Below are 19,835 nucleotides of genomic sequence, written 5' to 3' on the forward strand. Positions count from 1 at the left end.
GCTCTGCGCTCATCCTAAGCATCCTCAGGCCGCTCCCAGAGTCGTGGTTCTCAAACTACTCGGAGTCTCTTGGAGGTCTTGATAAAACAGATTTTTGGTGTCCCTCCTCCCTCCCCCAGAGTGTCTGCTTTGGTAGGTCAGTAGTGGGGCCTAAACAGTAGAATTTTCAGCAAGTTCCCAGGTGATGCTGATGCCTTTGCTCTAGGACCAAACTTGGAGAACCAGTAGACCTGGACACGTGCTGCTCCCTCTGCCAAGTCTTAGCAACTTTCCCCCCACCCCCACCGCCACCCCCTACGCCATCAGTGGCATCCTCCCTGTGCGTCCCCAGCACTGTGCAGTGAGCACCAATCACACATCCTGTCGTGACTGCTCTGGAATCTCACCCTGCTTTGGACACCCAGCAATGCTCAAGAAATGTTGCAGAGAGCAAGCAGGCGAGGCCCAGCTTCCCGTCTAACCAGCTGGCCCTAACATTTGTTTGAGAACCCAGCGTGTTCAATGAGCACCACTTTGGACAAAGTCTAAGCACCTGTGGCCTCCCCTGAGCCTGGCAGGCCCATGGAGAGAGGGAAGGCGAGAAGAGCAAAAGAGTGACCACCAAAGCAAGGTGAATCCCCAGCTGGGGAAGCCAGGCACTGGGAGGAGGAAGTCATAAAAATAGCAAACACAAGTTAGAAGGTTTAAAGGGAAGACTTTAGGAACCACTACAGAGAGGTCTGGAAAGAGAAGTGGCTTACAAAAAAGAAAAAAAAAGTTTGAAAAGTTAGAAGGCAATGATGGAGGGGTTTGGAAGTTGCCAGAAGGTTGGGTTGATGAGAGAATTCTAAACTGATGTGTACAGGATACACAAGCATTTGATGGTACATAAATAAACCTCCTTTAATCGTCTTATGTGCTTTAGCATTTGTAATCATTCTGTTCCTCCGCATTTGTTAAATGGGAGAATTGTAAACAATGTTTCCAACGACAGTTTGGCTACTTAAGAGAGCCTGCACTTCAAAGATTTTGGAAAACATCAGTTGACGTGCCAGCAATTGATATGTTAATTAAATATTGATCTTGTGTGCTCATTAAATCAGATCCTCTAGGGACTTCTACCTGCCAATAATTCCCCCCACAACAATGAAAATAGCTTTATTTTTCACTGATTATATAAGTAACAAATACCCATTATATAACATGTAAACACTAAACAAATGAGAAAAAAAGTAAAAGTCACCTACAGTCCCACCCCTTAAGATAATCATCATTAACATTTTGGTGGCTATCCTTTCCCCCATTTCTCTTTTTGTTTTGTTTTGGTTTTTTTTTTTTTTTTTGAAATGGAGTCTCGCTCTGTCGCCCAGGATGGAGTGCAGTGGCACAATCTCAGCTTACTGCAACCTCTGTCTCTCAGGTTCAAGCGATTCTCCTGCCTCAGCCTCCAGAGTAGCTGGGATTACAGGCACGTGCCATGACATCCGGCTAATTTTTGTGTTTTTAGTAGAGATGTATTTCACCACATTGGCCAGGCTGGTCTCAAACTCCTGACCTCGTGACCCACCCGCTGTGGCCTCCCAAAGTACTGGGATTACAGGCGTAAGCCACCGCGCCTGGCGCTTTCACCTATTTCTTTATGTGTACATAATTTTGCATGGATGGGGTCACATCACACACATGGTTTTTAAATACAGAAACTTATTTTTAAGTATTTCTCTCTCTTCCTCCTCTATGTTAACAGCCTGGCATGGCTCACTTGGTTTCTTCCCAACTTCCTTCCTTCCACATTTCTCCCTAACAATTCACACACACACAGGTTTATTTTTTAAATTTTTGGAAGGAGTCATTATATTTAAATTTTGAGGGTGTTATATTTTAAAAGTTGAATCATATTCCATACATTTTTCTGCTGCTTGCTTTTCTCCCTTAACTGTAAATACATAACAGAAATTCCTCTAAATTGGATGGGATGGGTCTCACTCATTCTTTTTCATGGCTGCGTAATATTCCACTCCCTTCTTGAATAGACACTCACTTGGTTTCTGGGATTTTGCCACTGCCACATAGCTGTTAATAAACATGCTTCCATGCTTATCCCTATGCACTGATGCTGGGTGTTTTTTTTTTTTTTTTTTTTTTTTCTGAGACGGAGTTTTTTGCTCTGTTGCCCAGACTGGAGTGCAGTGGCGCGATCTTGGCTCACTGCAAACTCCACTTCCCAGGTTCACGCCATCTCCTGCCTCAGCCTCCCGAGTGGCTGGGACTACAGGCGCCTGCCACCACGCCCGGCTAATTTTTTGTATTTTTAGTAGAGATGGGGTTTCACTGTGTTAGCCAGGACGGTCTCGATCTCCTGACCTTGTGATCCACCCACCTCGGCCTCCCAAAGTACTGGGATTACAGGCGTGAGCCACCGCGCCTGGCCTGCACTGATGCTTTTATTTCTGTGGCAGAGTTTCCCGGGAATGAGGAAAAGGGAATCTTTAATTTTGATATTGTCAGATTGCTTCCCAAAGAGAATTCAAGTTTCCAGCAATAGTATTTAAGGGTTTTGTTTTCCTGCATCTCTTCCAGCAGCAGGTGTTATTCTGTTTTTGATGTTTGCTAATCTGATAGGTGAGGAGTGGCCTTATTATTTTTTAGTTTGTAGTTCTCTACTGGGCAGTGTCTGTTAATTGGTTTATTGACTGGATTTGCTCACCTGGAAGTGCCTCTTCATATTCTCCACAAATTAATCTATTGCTGTTATATTATTTGTCTTATCAATTTTTAGAGTTTTTATCTATTCAAAATTTCCCTCAACCCACTGCACTTTGAGTGTTTAAGACCATTCTAAAATTTTGAACTTTTTTGTAATCCAATATGTTCCTCCTCTCTTTCATGGCTTCTCATTTGGGTTTAGTAAATCTCTTCAGTTCTCTGTGATGTGTATAGTCTCAGGTATTCTCTCCTATAAATTTTATTTTCCATTCTTAACATTTAAGTTTTTAATCCAGCTGGAATTTGTTTTTGTATATGATATGCAATGGGGGTAGGGAGTCCTTATTTAACATTTATTACCAGTCATTCTATCAGTACCTACTCAGACTTTTTATTTATTATTATTATTTTTAAGGCAGGGTCCTTCTGTGTCACCAAGGCTGGAGTACAGTGGCACAATGGGGCTCATTGCAGCCTCGAACTCCTGGGCTCAGGTGATCCTCCTGTCTCAGCCTCCTGAGTAGCTGGTACTACAGGCGCATGCCACCACACTATTTTTGTTATTTTTGTAGAGACAGAGTCTCCCTGTGTTGCCCAGGCTGGTCTCAAACTCCTGACCTCAAGCAGTCCTCCCACCTAGGCCTCCCAAAGTGCTGAGATTACAAGTGTGAGCCACTGCACTTGGCCTTTATTATTTTTTTGTTTTGTTTTGTGTGGATCTCACTCTGTTGCCCAGGCTGGAGTGCAGTGACACAATTACGGCTCACTGCAACCTTGACCTCCCCGGCTCCAGCAATCTGCCCACCTCAACCTCTTGAGTAGCTGGGACTGCCTCGTGATTTTTTTTTTCATTTATTTTTTGTAGAGATGGGGTCTCCTTATGTTGCCCAGGCTGGTCTCAAGCTCCTGGGCTCGAGAGATCCTGCCATCTTGGCTTCCCAAAGTGCTGGGATTACAGGCATGAGCCACTGGGCCTGGCCCGCCTTCACTGATTTTTTTTTTTTTTTTTTTTTTTTTTTTTGAGTCTTACTCTGCCACCCAGACTGGAGTGCAGTGACACAATCTCGGCTCACTGCAACCTCTGCCTCCTGGATTTAAGCAATTCTCCTGCCTCGGCCTCCTGAGTAGCTGGGGTTGTAGGTGCCTGCTACCATGCCCGGCTTATTTTTGTTTTAGTAGAAACAGGGTTTCACCATGTTGGCCAGGCTGGTCTCAAACTCCTGACTTTGTGAACTACCCGTCTCAGCCTCCCAAAGTGCTGGGATTACAGGCGTGAGCCACCGCGCCCAGCCCACTGTTTTTTTGTTTTGTTTTTTAACAAATTTGTTATCTGGTTATTGTGGTGCCTGTAATTCTCAGCTACTCAGGAGGCTGAGATAGGAGGATCGCTTGAGCCCAGGAATTTGAGACCAACCTGGGCAACATGGCAAGATGTCTCTAAAAAATAAATAAAAATAAAACCCCAAATTTGTTATTGAGGTATAGCATGCATAGACTGGCTTTGATTTGACCATATAAAATGCAAGAATCATTGTTCCCCTCTGTCTCCTCTTCGGGTTCTCTGATAGGTTCCATTGTGCTTTTTTCTTTTACTGTAAAAAGTCTTGAAAAGACAAAATGGTTTTCCGAAAAGCAGAATAGGAAAGCAGTCTTTAGTTGTAATTGGGTTGCCTGCATGATATATTCTTTCTCATGTGAAGAAATGATTCTTATAGTCTTCACTTTTAGAGCTATTTTATAAGGCATGTATGCTGAATGTTTTCAAATGCACTTGCAGCAGCTAGAGTCTGAATTTGGTCCAACACCAGCAGGCATGGAGGTCCCTGCAGGAAAACCTCCAGGCTGTGCCTCTAAGCGTCTCCTCGGGCTCTGTCCCGTGGCCTTTATCTGCTTCCTGCTTATCCATTCACTTCCTTCTGATTGACACTTTACTAGGCTGTCTGCTAGCCCTGATCCTGGCTTTCCCTTTGGATGCTACCTTTGCAGGTAACCTCTGCCAGCCCACACCCACGCCAGCTCTGGATGCCTGGGTCCCTGCTTGTCAGAAAGTTCTAACACCTAGTGAAAGGATCATATGGGTTTTTCTAGCATGACGTATTGAGATTATGAAGTATTTAAAAAATAATTTCCACATATTAAAACATTTTTGCATCCCTAGAATGAACGTTACTTGGTTTTAGTAGCTGTTTTTTTTTCTTTAAGTTGTAGTATAAGTTCAATTGGATTTACTAATATTTTATTTATTTATTTATTTATTTAAGATGGAATCTCGCTCTGTTGCCAGGCTGGAGTGCAGTGGCACGATCTTGGCTCACTGCAACCTCTGCCTCCCGGGTTCAAGCGATTCTTCTGCCTCAGCCTCCTGAGTAGCTGGGACTACAGGTACGCGCCACCACACCCAGCTAATTTTTTTATTTTTAGTAGAGATGGGGATTCACCATGTTAGCCAGGATGGTCTCAATCTCTTGACCTCATGATCCACCCACCTCGGCCTCTCAAAGTGCTGGGATTACAGTTGTGAGCCACTGCACCTGGCTTTATTTATTTATTTATTTATTTATCTATTTATTTATTTTGAGACAGGGTCTCACTGTGTCACTTGGGCTGGAGTACAGCGGCATGATTATAGCTCACTGTGACCTTGAACTCCTGGACTCAAGTGATCCTCCTGCCTCAGCTTCCTGAGAAGCTGAGACCACAGGTGCGCCACCATGCCCAGCTAATTTTTAAGAAAATTTTTGTAGAGACAGGGTCTCACTATGTTGCACAGACTGGTCTTGAACTCCTGGGCTCAGGGGATCCACCTCAACCTCCCAAAGTGCTGCGATTACAGGCTTGAGTCACCATGCCCGGCCTAAGAATCGTTACATCTGTGTTTGTAATGGAGATATACCAGAGGCTGCAAAATCCGAGGTGACTTGTAGGACTCGTTTATTTGACCAGCACAGAATTTTGAAGCATTTGAGTTTGAATTCCTGAAGAAGGGGTGCACACTTACCAGTGCCTGCAGCTCCCACCTTTTCCGTTCATTTCATACCCAATCAGCTGCACCCATTTATGTTATTTTCTGGCTCTTGTAGACACCCCTAGTTTGTGGTTTTCTTTTCTCATTGTTAAAGCTTTGGTAGATTTGGGAATCAGTTATTCCAGTCTATAACATAAGTTGAGGAGCATTTTTAAAATTCTGTTTTTGAACTAATTTATGTAACAATAGACACTGCTATTCCTTAAGCATTTGAAAAGTCTTGCTAGCAAAAGCATCTAACAGCAGCCCTTTAGAGAGCTAATTCTTTGGTAACTTCTGTTAAATAAAAATTATAGGAGGGCCAGGCATGGTGACTCTCACCTGCAATCCCAGCACTTTGGGAAACTGAGGCAGGAGGCTCGCTTGAGCCTAGGAGTTTGAGACTAGCCTGGGCAACATAGTGAGACCCTGTCTCTATGAAAATAAAAAAAAATTAGCCGGGCATGGTGGTGCATGCCTATAGTCCTAGCTACTAGGGAGGCTGAGGCAGTAGGATCACTTGAGCCCAGAAGGTTGAGGCTGTAGTGAGCTATGATTGTGCCACTGCACTCCAGCCTGGGCAACAAAAGGAGACCCTGTCTAAAAAAAAAAAACAAAAAACAGTGGATATATATATATATGTGTGTGTGTGTGTGTGTGTGTGTGTGTGTATATATATATATATATATATATGGCTAATTTCCTGTGCTAGACCCCAACAGACCAGACTAAAAATCAAAATGGAGTCACTATCTGACCTTGTGAGAAATCAAGAGAGAGAAATAATGGCCAATTTCCCAAACAGGCCAGTTTAAAATTTTAATTGGCATAAGTTCCTTCTGCTTTAATCCTTACAGTACAAAGGTAGCCTGAAGTAACCTCATGTTCACTCATCAGTTATTTTCTATTGTTCTGTCTCTGTGTTCCTGCCTTACCACAAAAAAGTAACTTTGAAAATTAATGAAGATGCTCTTTGCTCATTGCATCTGCTTTTTTCAGCCCTTCTCCCTCTGTAAGCCCAACCTCCTCTGCTGGACTCCCTGGAACACTTTTCTATTTTATGGATGAAGTGTTGCCTGATTCTAGAATCACAAATAAAGCCAATTAAGATCTTTAAACTATGTTTGTTGTAATTTTGACTTTTGACCATCCCCCCGATCTCCTGCCCAAAAAAAAGCACAAAATTCTGAATGGACCAATAACCAATAGGGGAAAAAACAGAAGTATTAAAGGACAAAATATCAATTTGGAACCCCAGCATGAGTGAATCCATTTTGATTTTTAGTCTGGTCTGTTGGAGCCTAGTGCAAGAGCTCAGTCCAAAACAATGGCCTCCTATAATTTTTATTTAACAGAATCAACATTGTCATTATGAATGTTATTCTAGACAAAAATGTAAACACTCCACTGCATCTCTCTTATTTTTCTTTTGCAGTTACTTTATTTGTATTGTATGTCAACAGTATGAAGTGTTCCAAAAATGAAAGGTCCACATTTCTTTCATTTTTCTGTTTAGCCAGCTGAGAGCCCATATGCAATATTTGCTTCCTCTTTGGTCCTCTAATTGTCCAAAAAGCCTGTGGTGGGCACATGTAATTCACACGGGGATATGAACTGAGCTTCCACACCCAAGCTGAAGAGCACTGGTGATGGAACATTCTGCTCCTGTAAATCATCTTACTGCTACATGGGGTCACTATAGGAAGCTGGTCCATAATTAGAAGTTGCCCATATGGGATTTCACTCCTCCTCTGATCCACATCCTTGACCTGCTTGCTGAGTCTAGACAAAGTGCCCATTACTTGGACTCCCAGGGTTGCAGTCTCAGTGCTCAGCTCTTTCACCCCCAGATTCTATTGGCTAGTATATTTCCACTGTGAGAAGTAGAAACTCTGTCTCCACTCCATTCCAAGTGACTGAAACATTAATGAGGCCAGGCGTGGTGGCTCACACCTGTAATCCCAGCACTCTGGGAGGCCAAGTGGGGGTGGATCATTTGAGGTCAGGCGTTCGAGACCAGCCTGGCCAACATGGTGAAACCCCATCTCTACTAAAAATTCAAAAATTAGCCGGCCATGGTGGCACTTGCCTGTAATCCCAGCTACTCAGGAGGCTGAGGTAGGAGAATCGAACCTGAGCAGTGGAGGTTGCAGTGAGCCAAGATCATGCTGCTGCAGTCCAGCCTGGGCAACAGAGTGAGATTCTGTTTAAAAAAATATTAATAAATAAAATAATGAGAGGAAGGTTGGAAAGTTGATACTTTGACCCACTCTCTATTCTCCAAATTCATAACAATGAGAGATAAAGTTTTTAAAGGCATTGATAAGATATATACAGGCTTAAAAACAGGATAAACATTAAGTGTATCAGAAAGAGAACAAACTGGAAAGCAAAGTGGTGAGTGGGACCAAAGCCAAGGGCCTATGGGGTAATGGGAGCTAAAATGTTGCACAGGGAATGGGGGATGGAACCAGACTCTGGCAGCAGCCACAGACTGGAGTGAGGCTACTCTGCTTGTGGAAGGAGACTTTAAAAAAAATAAATAAATAAAAATAAAAAAGTGCAGCTGACCAGATTTCAGGAGCTATAGCCCAAACCGTGGACCTAGGAATGATGCAGAACAAAAACAGTCTCACAACAAAGACTTAGGTCAAGCCATCCTCTAATTCTGGGTCTGCACATCTCCCAATATCAGTGAAGAGCATGAGTTCCCAACCGCCATCACAAAACTATTACTGGACTAGGGCACAGTGGACACCATGACGAAACTAAACCCACCAGTCAAAAAAGGAGAGAGTAAAAAGCACAAAGCAAAACCAAAAATTCTCGGCTACAATGAGCCTGTAAACCCAAATTTCAAAGGACATGAAGAAATGGAATGCCAAAAAAGATAGCCAAGCAATTCAACAACTGGTATATGAATTTTCTCCACATGAAATTCATCTCTTGGACTCATATGACAGACTTGAAAATAAGGATGCTCAAAGAAATAAATGATGAAATCATCTGACAAACAAGAAATTAGGAAACAAATGTAGATGAAAATGAAATGAACATATACATATGAAATATAAATAATTATACATCTCAGAAATAAAAATGTAGTAAAGCAATAAAAATATCCCAAAAGATGGGGTGAACTTTAGACTGGATATAGTTGAAGATAAAATTAGTAAATTGGAAGATAGCTCTAAAGAACCGACAGTGAATGCAGCGCAAATAGGTACTTTGATTAAAAGTAAGAACAGTTTGAAGAGTAGGAGAATAGATTGAGAGACTCAAACTATGTATAACAGGATTTGCAGAGTAATTAAATAAGGAAAATGGGAAGGAAATAATATTGAAGCTATGATAGCTGAAATTATTTCAGAATTCAAGGAAAATATTAGTAACATAAAGGAGGATTTTGATTTTTTAAACTTAATCTGATACTCTATGTTTTACTGTTTCTTTAATCAGTTTACATTTAGTGCCATTAATGGATTATTTGGATTTTCTTTGATTATGATTATTCCACATTTTCTGCTCACTGCCTTCTTTCTCCACTTTCTTTCCCTTTACTATATTCTGCTGAATTGGTAAAATCTTCTATTCTCCTTTTTTTCTTCCAGCAGTACCAGGGTTAGTACTGCTTTTATCAACTTATTTAATGGCTTTGCTTAATATTTTCTGTGCTATTCATTCCATTGATGAGAGGGATTCCCATCCTAGGTTTACAGAGATGGCCAAACACACGACATTTGATTCTGGGCGGATGAGGTTGACAGCAGTGTATTAGTCACATACACTCATAGCCCAGGGCAGGATATCACACACCATGCAAGGCCACACAGGGGTTGCACTCAGAGACAGTGAGCAACTACGGGCTGTGGGAGGCAGGCTTTGTAGTATCAAGAGGATGAGATGTATCCTAGTTTCTGCAGGAGGATGTGACTGGCTTATGTGGATAATTATGCAGGCTGCAGGCTGGCAGGAAACTGAAACCCACTACTCAGGAATAAGCAGGAAATGCTCCTGGTCCCCTTGATAAGCGAGGTTGTTTGACTGGGGGACCTTATCCAAGGGAGCAGAGTGAGGAGGTGAACTTGTGGCTAGGTCAGTCAAAGCCTCCCAATTTCACTGCGTATAAAGTCAGCATTTAATATTGGGCCTGAGTTTTAGGCCTTAAATGCATTTTGCTGTTAATTTTCCTTTTAGGGCTATATATTCATCTGTTATAATCTTCTTCAATAATTTAGAAAGCAAGAATTAGAATTCTTTTTTAAAAATTTTTTTCTTTCTTTTTTTTTTTTTTTAGACAAGGGCCTTCTTACTATATTGCCCAGGCTGGCCTTGAACTCCTGGACTCAAGTGATTCTCCCTCTTCAGTCACCCAAGTAGCTGGGACTACAGGTGTACACCACTGTGCCTAGCTCTATAATTCTTTTTAAAATTCTACTTGTGTTTACCCACAACTTTTCAGATAATTTTAATGTGACATTGTTCCTCAGTGGGTAGGCCTGTGCAAACCTGTCCCCAAAGGCCAAGGAAACTGAAAGACTGAAGAAAAAGGCTGACAAATTCAGTTTCTTAGAAAGAAACAATAGGAAATTAGAAACAGAAGCCAGGTCTGTGTCTTCTGCAGTGGCTAACAGGGAGACAAGATGTTACCCCCTAAGACCCAGGGCTTATCTACCGCAGGGAAGGAGTATATGTGATCCAGAAGGCAGGTGAAGGACAATTGAAGTATGACAACATCAAAGTTGTTTTGACCTAAGGGAGATAAGTACCTATTCTTACACAGGTAACAATAGATAGACTGGAAAGCTTAGAGGAAGTCCCAGAACTGGGGCTTATCGGAAGTCATCATGGAGGTTTAGCATCCAGTGTGGAGTTGCTTTAGCCTTCACAGATATTCAATTATCACAGTCCATATAGAACTATAATTTTTATTTCCCTTGTAGAAAATTAGTTTCGCCGGGCACGGTGGCTCAAGCCTGTAATCCCAGCACTTTGGGAGGCCGAGACGGGCGGATCACGAGGTCAGGAGATCGAGACCATCCTGGCTAACACGGTGAAACCTCGTCTCTACTAAAAAAAATACAAAAAACTAGCCGGGCGAGATGGCGGGCGCCTGTAGTCCCAGCTACCCGGGAGGCTGAGGCAGGAGAATGGCGTAAACCCGGGAGGCAGAGCTTGCAGTGAGCTGAGATCCAGCCACTGCACTCCAGCCTGGGCCACAGAGCCAGACTCCATCTCAGAAAAAAAAAAAAAAAAAGGAAAATTAGTTTCTACAGTTAATTCAAAACTGTTTCAAAACAGCCAATGATCTCCCTTTCTTTCCCCTCTGCTCCCTACTTAGAATTAACCAGTCTGGCCCGATTGCTTTGTTGCTTCCACATTCTTCTCTCTGCTCATATAAATATATGCAGACGTCAACCCTTTGGTAGGTTTCCACTCCATGTTTTACAGAAGTAAGATCATACAGAAATCACCCGACACTGCATTTTAAAATAAATCACCATTTTATCATGGATACCCCTCCAGGTTAATACATAATAGCTACATGATGTTTATTACTTTAGTATAGATACACCATAATTTATTAAGCCATTCACCTGTATTGGGCATTGAGGTCATTGCTAGTTATTTTGCCCCTACACGTACGGCTTCAAGAAGCATCTTAGTTCATATCACCTGATATACTGGTGTCTTTATTTATTTATTTATTTTTATTTTATTATTTTTTTTTTGAGACGGAGTCTCGCTCTGTTGCCCGAGCTGGAGTGCAGTGGCTGGATCTCAGCTCACTGCAAGCTCCGCCTCCTGGGTTTACGCCATTCTCCTGCCTCAGCCTCCCGAGTAGCTGGGATTACAGGCGCCCGCCACCTCGCCCGGCTAGTTTTTTTTGTATTTTTTAGTAGAGATGGGGTTTCACCGTGTTAGCCAGGATGGTCTCGATCTCCTGACCTCGTGATCCGCCCATCTCGGCCTCCCAAAGTGCTGGGATTACAGGCTTGAGCCACCGCGCCCGGCCTGGTGTCTTTATTTTTGTATGATAGATTTCCAAGGGTAAGATGGGTATGTACATTACACTTTTAAAAGATATGGCCAGAACATTGCAAAAAGGTGCTAGCAATTTGTAGTCTTAAGAAGACATGAAAACTCTCCTTCCTCTAAACTTCTAAGCAGGTGCTTCAAGCTAGATTTTTTTTCTCATTCTTGAGTATTTACGTCTGATTTTTTTTCCCTACCGTCGTGGCATACATCTTCACGTGATTTATTCAAGAAGAGTATTCAGGAGGGATTCTTTTTAAAATAACTTCCACACCTGAGGTCTTTTTGTTGCCTTCATACATGAATGACCGCATGGCCTCTCCTTTAGGTTTTTCTAGATCAGTGTAGTTCAAACTATAGGTCACAATCCACTCAATTCAATGAATTATGGCTACAGTTTTAAAAACGTAGAATGGAGATGGGACACGGTGACTTACACCTATAATTCCAGCACTTCGGGAGGCCAAGGCAGATGGATCACTTTAGCTCAGGATTTTGAGGCCAGCTGGATGTCTCTACTAAAAAAAAGAAAAGAAAAGAAAAGAAAAGCTATTAAAAAAATTTGTACATGGAAAAAAAAAAAACCCAGCAGAACAAAAGATAGAAAAGTAAAATCTCTGGTCAGCCATGGTGGCTCATGCCTGTAATCCCAGCACTTTACAGGTAGGTCACTTGAGGCCAGGAGTCCGAGGCCAGCCTGGGCAACATGGCAAACTCTTTTCTCTACAAAAACATACGAAAATTAGCTGCATCTTGTGGCACATCACTGTAATCCCAGCTACTGGGGAGGCACGAGAATCACTTGAACCTGGGAGGCAGAGGTTGCAGTGAGCCGAGATCGCACCTTTGCATTCCAGCCTGGGCAACAGAGCAAGATCCTGTCTCAAAAAAAAAAAAAAAGAAGAAGAAGTAAAGTAAAATTTCTCTTCCCTTTCAGTTTCCTATTTCAATTTCAAGTGTGTGTCTGTGTGTCTGTGTGTATGTTCCGGCAATTTTCTTAACTTTTTTAACTTTGAGAATTCCATCATAGTGTGTCTAAGTGGGGCCCTCTTTTCATTAACTTTGCTGGGAAGTCAGAACATGCTCTCAGTTTCCAGCTGAGTTCTTTCTTTACAGCAGGAAAGTTTTCTCCACCCATTTCTTTGAATACTGCTTTCCCTATGTCCATTTTGTTCTCTCCAGAATTCCGATTATTCCCAGGTTATATCCACCGTGTCTGACCGCCTGCCTCTTTCTTTTCGTCTTTTTATCATTTTGCCCCTGATCATGTTAATTTTATTTTCTCCGTGTCTTGTCTGCTATTTACAGCCTCCATCATGGTTTCCTACCAGGCTATTGTGGTTTCTGTCTCCTTGCTACACTTCCTGCTCTCAGATGTCTCCTCTTTATTAGGATCTTTTCTAGTTTCTAGATCCTTTCCAGCACCCCATGGAATCTTATTGAGAATGCGAATTAAATATTCAGATTTTTTTTTAACTTGGGCTGTAATAAATCCGCTCCCCCACAGAGAGGCAGCTTCCTCCAAACCTTCAGGGATGTTTATCTTTCAAGCTGCAGAATCTTTCCCCAGATCCTGTGAGCTTTGCTTTGCCTCGTTCTCAAAGAGAAAAGTGCACCCACGGTGCACGTGGGGCGGACTGAAAACTGCAGGGATATGGAGTGGAAGGAAGCTTGGGGTGTGCCCTTGCCTCATCATCCCTCCAGCCACCGTGGCCTCTAGTCCTTGCCCTTGAGTGCGGGGGACTCCCTAGGGTAGCTGGCATCTCCTGGTTTTTGTACATTTGTTTGTTTCGAGACGAAATCTCACTCTATCGCCCAGGCTGGAGTGCGATGGTGCAATCTCAGCTCACTGCAACCTCCGCCTCCCAGGTTCAAGTGATTCTCCCACCTCAACCTCCTGAATAGCTGGGATTACAGGCACCTGCCATCATGCCTGGCTAATTTTTGTATTTTTGTAGAGATGGAGTTTCACCATATTGGCCAGGCTGGTCTCGAACTCCTGACCTCAGGTGATCTGCCCACCATGGCCTCCCAAAGTGCTGGGATTACAGGCATGAGCCCCTGTGCCCGGCCTTTCTGCTTTGACCTGAACACACAGGGTGACAGCTTGTTTTCTCTCAATGATGCCTTCCATTTGGCCTCATAGTCACAGCCCAGTCAAAGTTCCTCCAGTTTCCTTGGTGTGGATGGCTAGTTTTCAGTTCTGTTGCAAGTATTCCCCATTTCTGGATGGCCATTCAGGGATAGGAGTCAGGGGAGACCAAGAACAATATCCAGAGAGCCTGTCTGTGCCACCTGTCTGCCAGGCACTCCCAGCCAAGCGTTACATATTCACAATTATCATGTCTACTTGAAACTTTGAAAAGGAGAAAACTTAATTACTTCCTTTTTTGTTGTTGTTTTTTTTTTGTTTGTTTTTTGAGACAAGGTCTCGCTCCGTCGCTCAGGCTGGAGTGCAGTGGCACGATCTCAGTTCACTGCAACCTCCACCTCCCAGGCTGAGACGATCCTCCCACCTCAGCCTCCCAAGTAGCTGGAGTTACAGGTGTGTGCTACCCCGCTTGGCTAACGTTTGTATTTTTTGTAGAGATGGGGTTTTGCCACGTTGGCCACGTTGGAGCTTCCTATTCTTAATGTTCTACATTCCACGCTTTTTGGCTCCTTTTTTCCTGGTTACTGTGATACAATATTCTGAGATCAAAGGCTCTGAAGACAGAAACTTCTGCATGAAAATAGCATCACGTGGCAGAGCATAGACCTAGATAACCTCTGAACCACTCACCAGCTGTTACCTGGCATGCACAATCTCATTTGAGTGCAGCTCAAGGTTCCTTCGCTCCTCCAGGCAGGGCTGACCACACGTGCCCGATTCCCAGTATGTGTGCTCCCTCCTTCCCCACCAGCGCGCTTACCCATACGTGAGGCACGTGTTCCACTCTTGGTCTGTTCTGATTCTAAAAGGTTCCCCCCTACTTTGATTTCTGATTGTGAAACACTTCAAGAGTCATCTTTTGTGCTTTTAACATTTTAAAAATTATCAGAGAGAGGCTAAAACAACTAAAGCCATTCCCAGTTAATCAAGCCTCCCTGGTGTTTGTGCATTAGAGGAGATAATGCAGGAGAAAGCACTCTGAGAACAGAATGCCCAGGGCCTGGGGGGCTTTGGAAACCTCAAGGGCTAGATCTGGAAACATTGCCTTTTGAAAAGTGGAAGCAGGCCCAGCGCAGTTGCTTATGCCTATAATCTCAACACTTTGGGAGGCAAAGGTGGGAAGATTGCTTGAAGCCAAGAGTTCGAGACTAGTCTGGGCAACATAGCAAGACCTTGTATCTACCAAAAAAGAAAACAAAGTTAGCTGGGCGTGGTGTGGGTACCTATAGTTCCAGCTTCTCAGGCTGCCACAGGAGGATCGCTTCGACCTAGGAGTTTGAGGCTGCAGTGAGCTATGACCATGCCACTGCACTCCAGCCTGGGTGACAGAGCGACAGCCTGTCTCTGGGGAAAAAAAAAAAAAGTGTAAGCAACTGCAGTGGACTCTTGAATTCACCTTGTACCAAGGCTGATTCATATTCTGGGCAAAGCACCAGGAGGGGACGAGTTACATGGGTGAGAAGCAAGTTCCCCCCATCCTTCCTGGAGGGTACCCTTGAGTCATTGACCATCCAGTGTCATCCTGTGATGAAGTAAGTGGTCTGTTCCCCCATGGAAAGGGGTCATGCTGTGCAGAACTGGTCCTCCACACTAATTATTCGCTTCTCAGAATTGCTGGGGCTCTGAGGAAGCCCACATAGGCCTGACTCAGTTTACACTTTGACTCACTGAAAAGAAACTGGCCTGGATTGGCCAGGGATTGACTTTGATTGGACAGCTGATGTGCTCCACGGAGCGGTCTTCAACCCTGAATGACCATCGCCACGAAACGTCTTGATGTTGGGGAGTTCTGCCCAGGTTGACTGGGGCTCAGGGCCACATCCCTATTCACCCTTGAGGGCAGCAGTTCCACCACTAGGCATGCTGGGAAGAGCTAGGTCCCATCATGAACTATCAGAAACTGGGAGGTGAACCTAAAGCTAGGAGGAGGGAAGGCCTCTCCTCTCTCTGGACTGGGTTGTTGTTGGCCCAGGACTCCAAGTAGGGAGGATATTCAGCTTTCATCACCCAGTGGATTTGAACTGAGCACCTACTATGTACCAGTTACTATTCTTTTAAAACAATTAATTTTTTTGAGACAAGGTCTCTGTCACCCAGGCTGGAATGCAGTGCAACAATTATAGATCACTGCAGTCTTAAACTCCTGGGCTTAAGCAATCCTACCTCAGCTCCTGTGTAGCTAGGACTACGGGTACACGCCACTGGCCCAGCTCATTAAAACATTTGTTTGTGGAGACAGAGTTTCACTATTTTGACCAGGGTGGTCTTGAACTCCTGGCCTTAAGAGATCCTCCCATCTTAGTCTCCCAAAGTGCTGAGATTATACACCTGAGCCACTGCGCCTGGGCCAGGCACTATTCTAATATCTGGGATATAGGACAGAATAGTCTACCAAAGAGAGAAGGAGATAAGTAGAAATGAATGAGTCAGAGAGATGCAGATAGTGGCAGGCTCTGTGAGGATCATAAAGAGGCTGAAACGATGGAGAAGGGCTCGGTGGTCATTGTAGATGGTGTGCTCAGAGAAGCTCCCCTGTGGCAACAGGAGGACAGAAAGACACGACCAGGAGCCGGCCAGTCCCAGGTTCTGGGGGTGTGTATCCCAGAACAAGCCCAGGTCCTGCATCGGAGTGAGTTTGGTGCACTGTTGAAAGAGAAGGAAGGCTCAAGGGGCTGCAGATGGAGGGGCTGAGGGGAGCAGTAGGACTTGAGGGAAGAGTGATGGCAAAGGAGAAATCCTGTACTTGAGGGTGGCCGCCCTGCCCATAACAGCTGGCTGTGGTGGTTAAGGAGATGTTGGCAGCCCTGGAGGATGAGCCCAGGTTCATTGAGAGGCTGTCACATGCGTTTTTCTATCTTCTGTTTTCTTCCTCTAGCCTCAAATTTACAGTAGTCCTTAGTAGTTAGAACCTCGTCTCCTCCTACTGTGGAAGGGTCTGAGCCAGTGCCAGGGAGGAAGAGGGTGGGACTGTAGGAGGCTGGGATGGGTTGCGACAGAGGGGGCAGTAGGAGGAGAGAGCCGAGTGGGCAGTAGGGGCAGAGGCACAGGGCACAAGAGTGATGCAAGGGAACAGAGGAAACAGGTCAGTAGTGCCCAGTGGGTCCCAGGAGTACTGGGGAAGGCTGGGCTTCCTAGAGTTGAGCGGAATGGGAGTTGGAGCCCTCGGACTTGTGCCCAGCTGGTGAGGCTACGGCGTGCTGATAACAGCAGTATCCCATATAGCAGGTTTCCTAGCTGAGCCCAAACTGCAGAGCTGATGGACTGTGGACCCCATGGGTTCTGTTTATCTGAAATGATACATAGAGGGGCTTGGGCTCTTATGTGGAAGGAGGAGGCACGAGCATTTCCTCTATTCACTTTTTGTTCAATCGGTCTACAAAACTTACTGAGCATCTATTATGTGCTAGCACTGTCATGGGCACTAAGGATATAATAGTGAATTAAATGGGCAAAAAACCTCTGGCTTGGGAGGCCAAGGTGGGCAGATCATTTGAGCCCAGGAGTTCGAGACCAGCCTGGTCAACATGGTGAAACCCCGTCTCTACTAAAAATACAAAAATTAGCCGGGTGTGGTGGCGTGCCTGTAGTGTGTGTGCATGCATAAGTGTGTGTGTGTGTGTGTGTGCACACACACCCACACACCAGCAAAGAGGAAAATCCAGAAAGGAGAGAGAGGAAGTGGGAGAGGAGAAGGGAGGGAATGGAGGGGCTGTCTTGTGGCCCAGCCTGGGGAACAGGTTGAGGATCCTCATGAAGACAGGCGTCAGGCCAGAAGCTGAAGGATGTGGGGACACTCTGGACACCTCTCTGCCCCTCAAAGTCCAAGTGACAGTGGGTGGTATGGAGCTGCCCGGGGCCCCTGTCCCTCTGTTCCTCTACCTCCAGATCTCTACAGAAAGCTGTTTCAAGGCCCAAGGGCTCTGGGTGCCCCCAGCACGGACTAGCTGGTCCGTGGCATCAGCAGAGGCCTGGGTGCTGCATGGTTCCAGAATCCACAGCAGTGCTGGGCCCCTTATGAGGGAGCATGTGGGAAGCGGCTGACTGTGGAGGAGGCTTGGACAGGGAGGCTTGTTGGGCACAGGGAGGCCAGTGCAGACATGTTGGGGAGGGGGCGGCTGTGCGCCTGGGGCGCTGCAAAGCACTTTGTGGTTGAGCGTCAGTGATAACTTGGCCTCCTTTGCACTCACAGGCTATTAAGGCCAGGGCTGGAGGACTGGGAGATGCGGGTGCCCCTTCAAACCAACATTCTTTAAACACTTATTAAGTGGCGATGGAGAGAAACAGATGTTCTGTTAATAAAAACTAAATATATTCCTTTTCATTAAAAATGAGGGATTTATTGCATGCATTTGTTACATCTTCTTTTCTGAACTACAGTTTATCGTGAGGATTTTAAACTGTTTAAATATTAGGCAACAAAATAAATCTCTGCTTCTGGTGTGAGCAGCATCCCCTGGTGTGATTTGCTTTTGTAATTTCAGCTGACTGCAGCTGCTGACTTCAGGGAAGAACATCAGAGTTGCCGGCTGTGTTGAAGTTGCTGCCAGGCCCATGGCCGCACTTTGTGATGTACGTGTTTTCTGTGAAAACACTCCACAGAAACCCTCTGGGGCCAGCGAACAGTATTTTAAAATTTCTACTAGAGGGCATTGCCCACTCCGGTGGGATAGGGATCATTTACATCTCACCCCTCATGTGAGGAAGCCCAGGTGGAAACCTGAGGTCACTGGCAACACCTTTCTGATGAACCCCAAGGGCTCGCCCCAGGTGGCTGCCACACTGGCCTGCCTTTCTTTTTTTTAGAGATAAGAATCTTGCTCCGCCCAAGCCGGAGTGCAGTGGCGCGATCTCGGCTCACTGCAGAGTCTGTGGCTTGCCTCTTTTTTTTTTTTTTTTTTTTTTTTTTGAGACGGAGTCTCGCTCTGTCGCCCAGGCTGAAGTGCAGTGGCCGGATCTCAGCTCACTGCAAGCTCCGCCTCCCGGGTTCACGCCATTCTCCTGCCTCAGCCTCCCGAGTAGCTGGGACTACAGGCGCCCGCCACCTCGCCCGGCAAGTTTTTTTTTTTTTTGTATTTTTAGTAGAGACGGGGTTTCACCGTGTTAGCCAGGATGGTCTCGATCTCCTGACCTCGTGATCCACCCGTCTCGGCCTCCCAAAGTGCTGGGATTACAGGCTTGAGCCACCGCGCCCGGCCTGTGGCTTGCCTCTTAATGTGGCTCCACCAAGAGACATCTGGATCATACTCAGAAGTAATTAGAGCCCAGGAGTTTGAGGCAGAGTGAGCTGCGTTCCTGCCACTGCACTCTAGCCGGGGCAAAGAATAAAACTCCATCTCCAAAAAAATAAATAAAAATGAAGACATCCATGTCTGTTATCGTTTTCTCTAAATTCAAAATTCAGTACACTTTTGGAGACATTACCTCAGGACTAAATGGAATGTAAAGCCAGTCTAAATAGAGTTTTGGGCCTAACGTGGGAAGACAATTTGGGGGAGGCAGGTATTAGTAAATCTGCTAGAAGAAAGGTTGCTTCTTAACTGGCTCCACTCGTATTATTTAAAAATATATCTTCCTTCTATATGGTCATGGTGATAATAAAAGTGTCTATTATTCTATTTATTTCCCATTCAAATAAATCATCCCTTCTGTTTTAATCTAACAAGAAAAAAATAAAAATGAAAAAGAAGCAATTAGCACCGGTTTAAGCTACAAGTAAGTATAACCCTTACTATTTAAAAGGGCGGGCCCGGTGTGGTGGCTTACACCTGTAATCCCAGAACACTGGGAGGCCGAGGTGGGTGGATCGCTTGAGGTCAGGAGTTCCAGACCAGCCTGGACAACATGGTGAAACCCTTGTCTACTTAAAGGACAAAAATTACCCAGGTGTGGTGGCGAACGTCTGTAGTCCCAGCTGCTCCGAAAGCTGAGGCAGGAGAATCACTTGAATCCAGGAGGTAGAGG

The sequence above is a fragment of the Macaca fascicularis genome, chromosome 16 (genome assembly GCF_037993035.2).
Source record: "Macaca fascicularis isolate 582-1 chromosome 16, T2T-MFA8v1.1".
In the NCBI taxonomy this organism is placed as follows: Eukaryota; Metazoa; Chordata; class Mammalia; order Primates; family Cercopithecidae; genus Macaca; species Macaca fascicularis.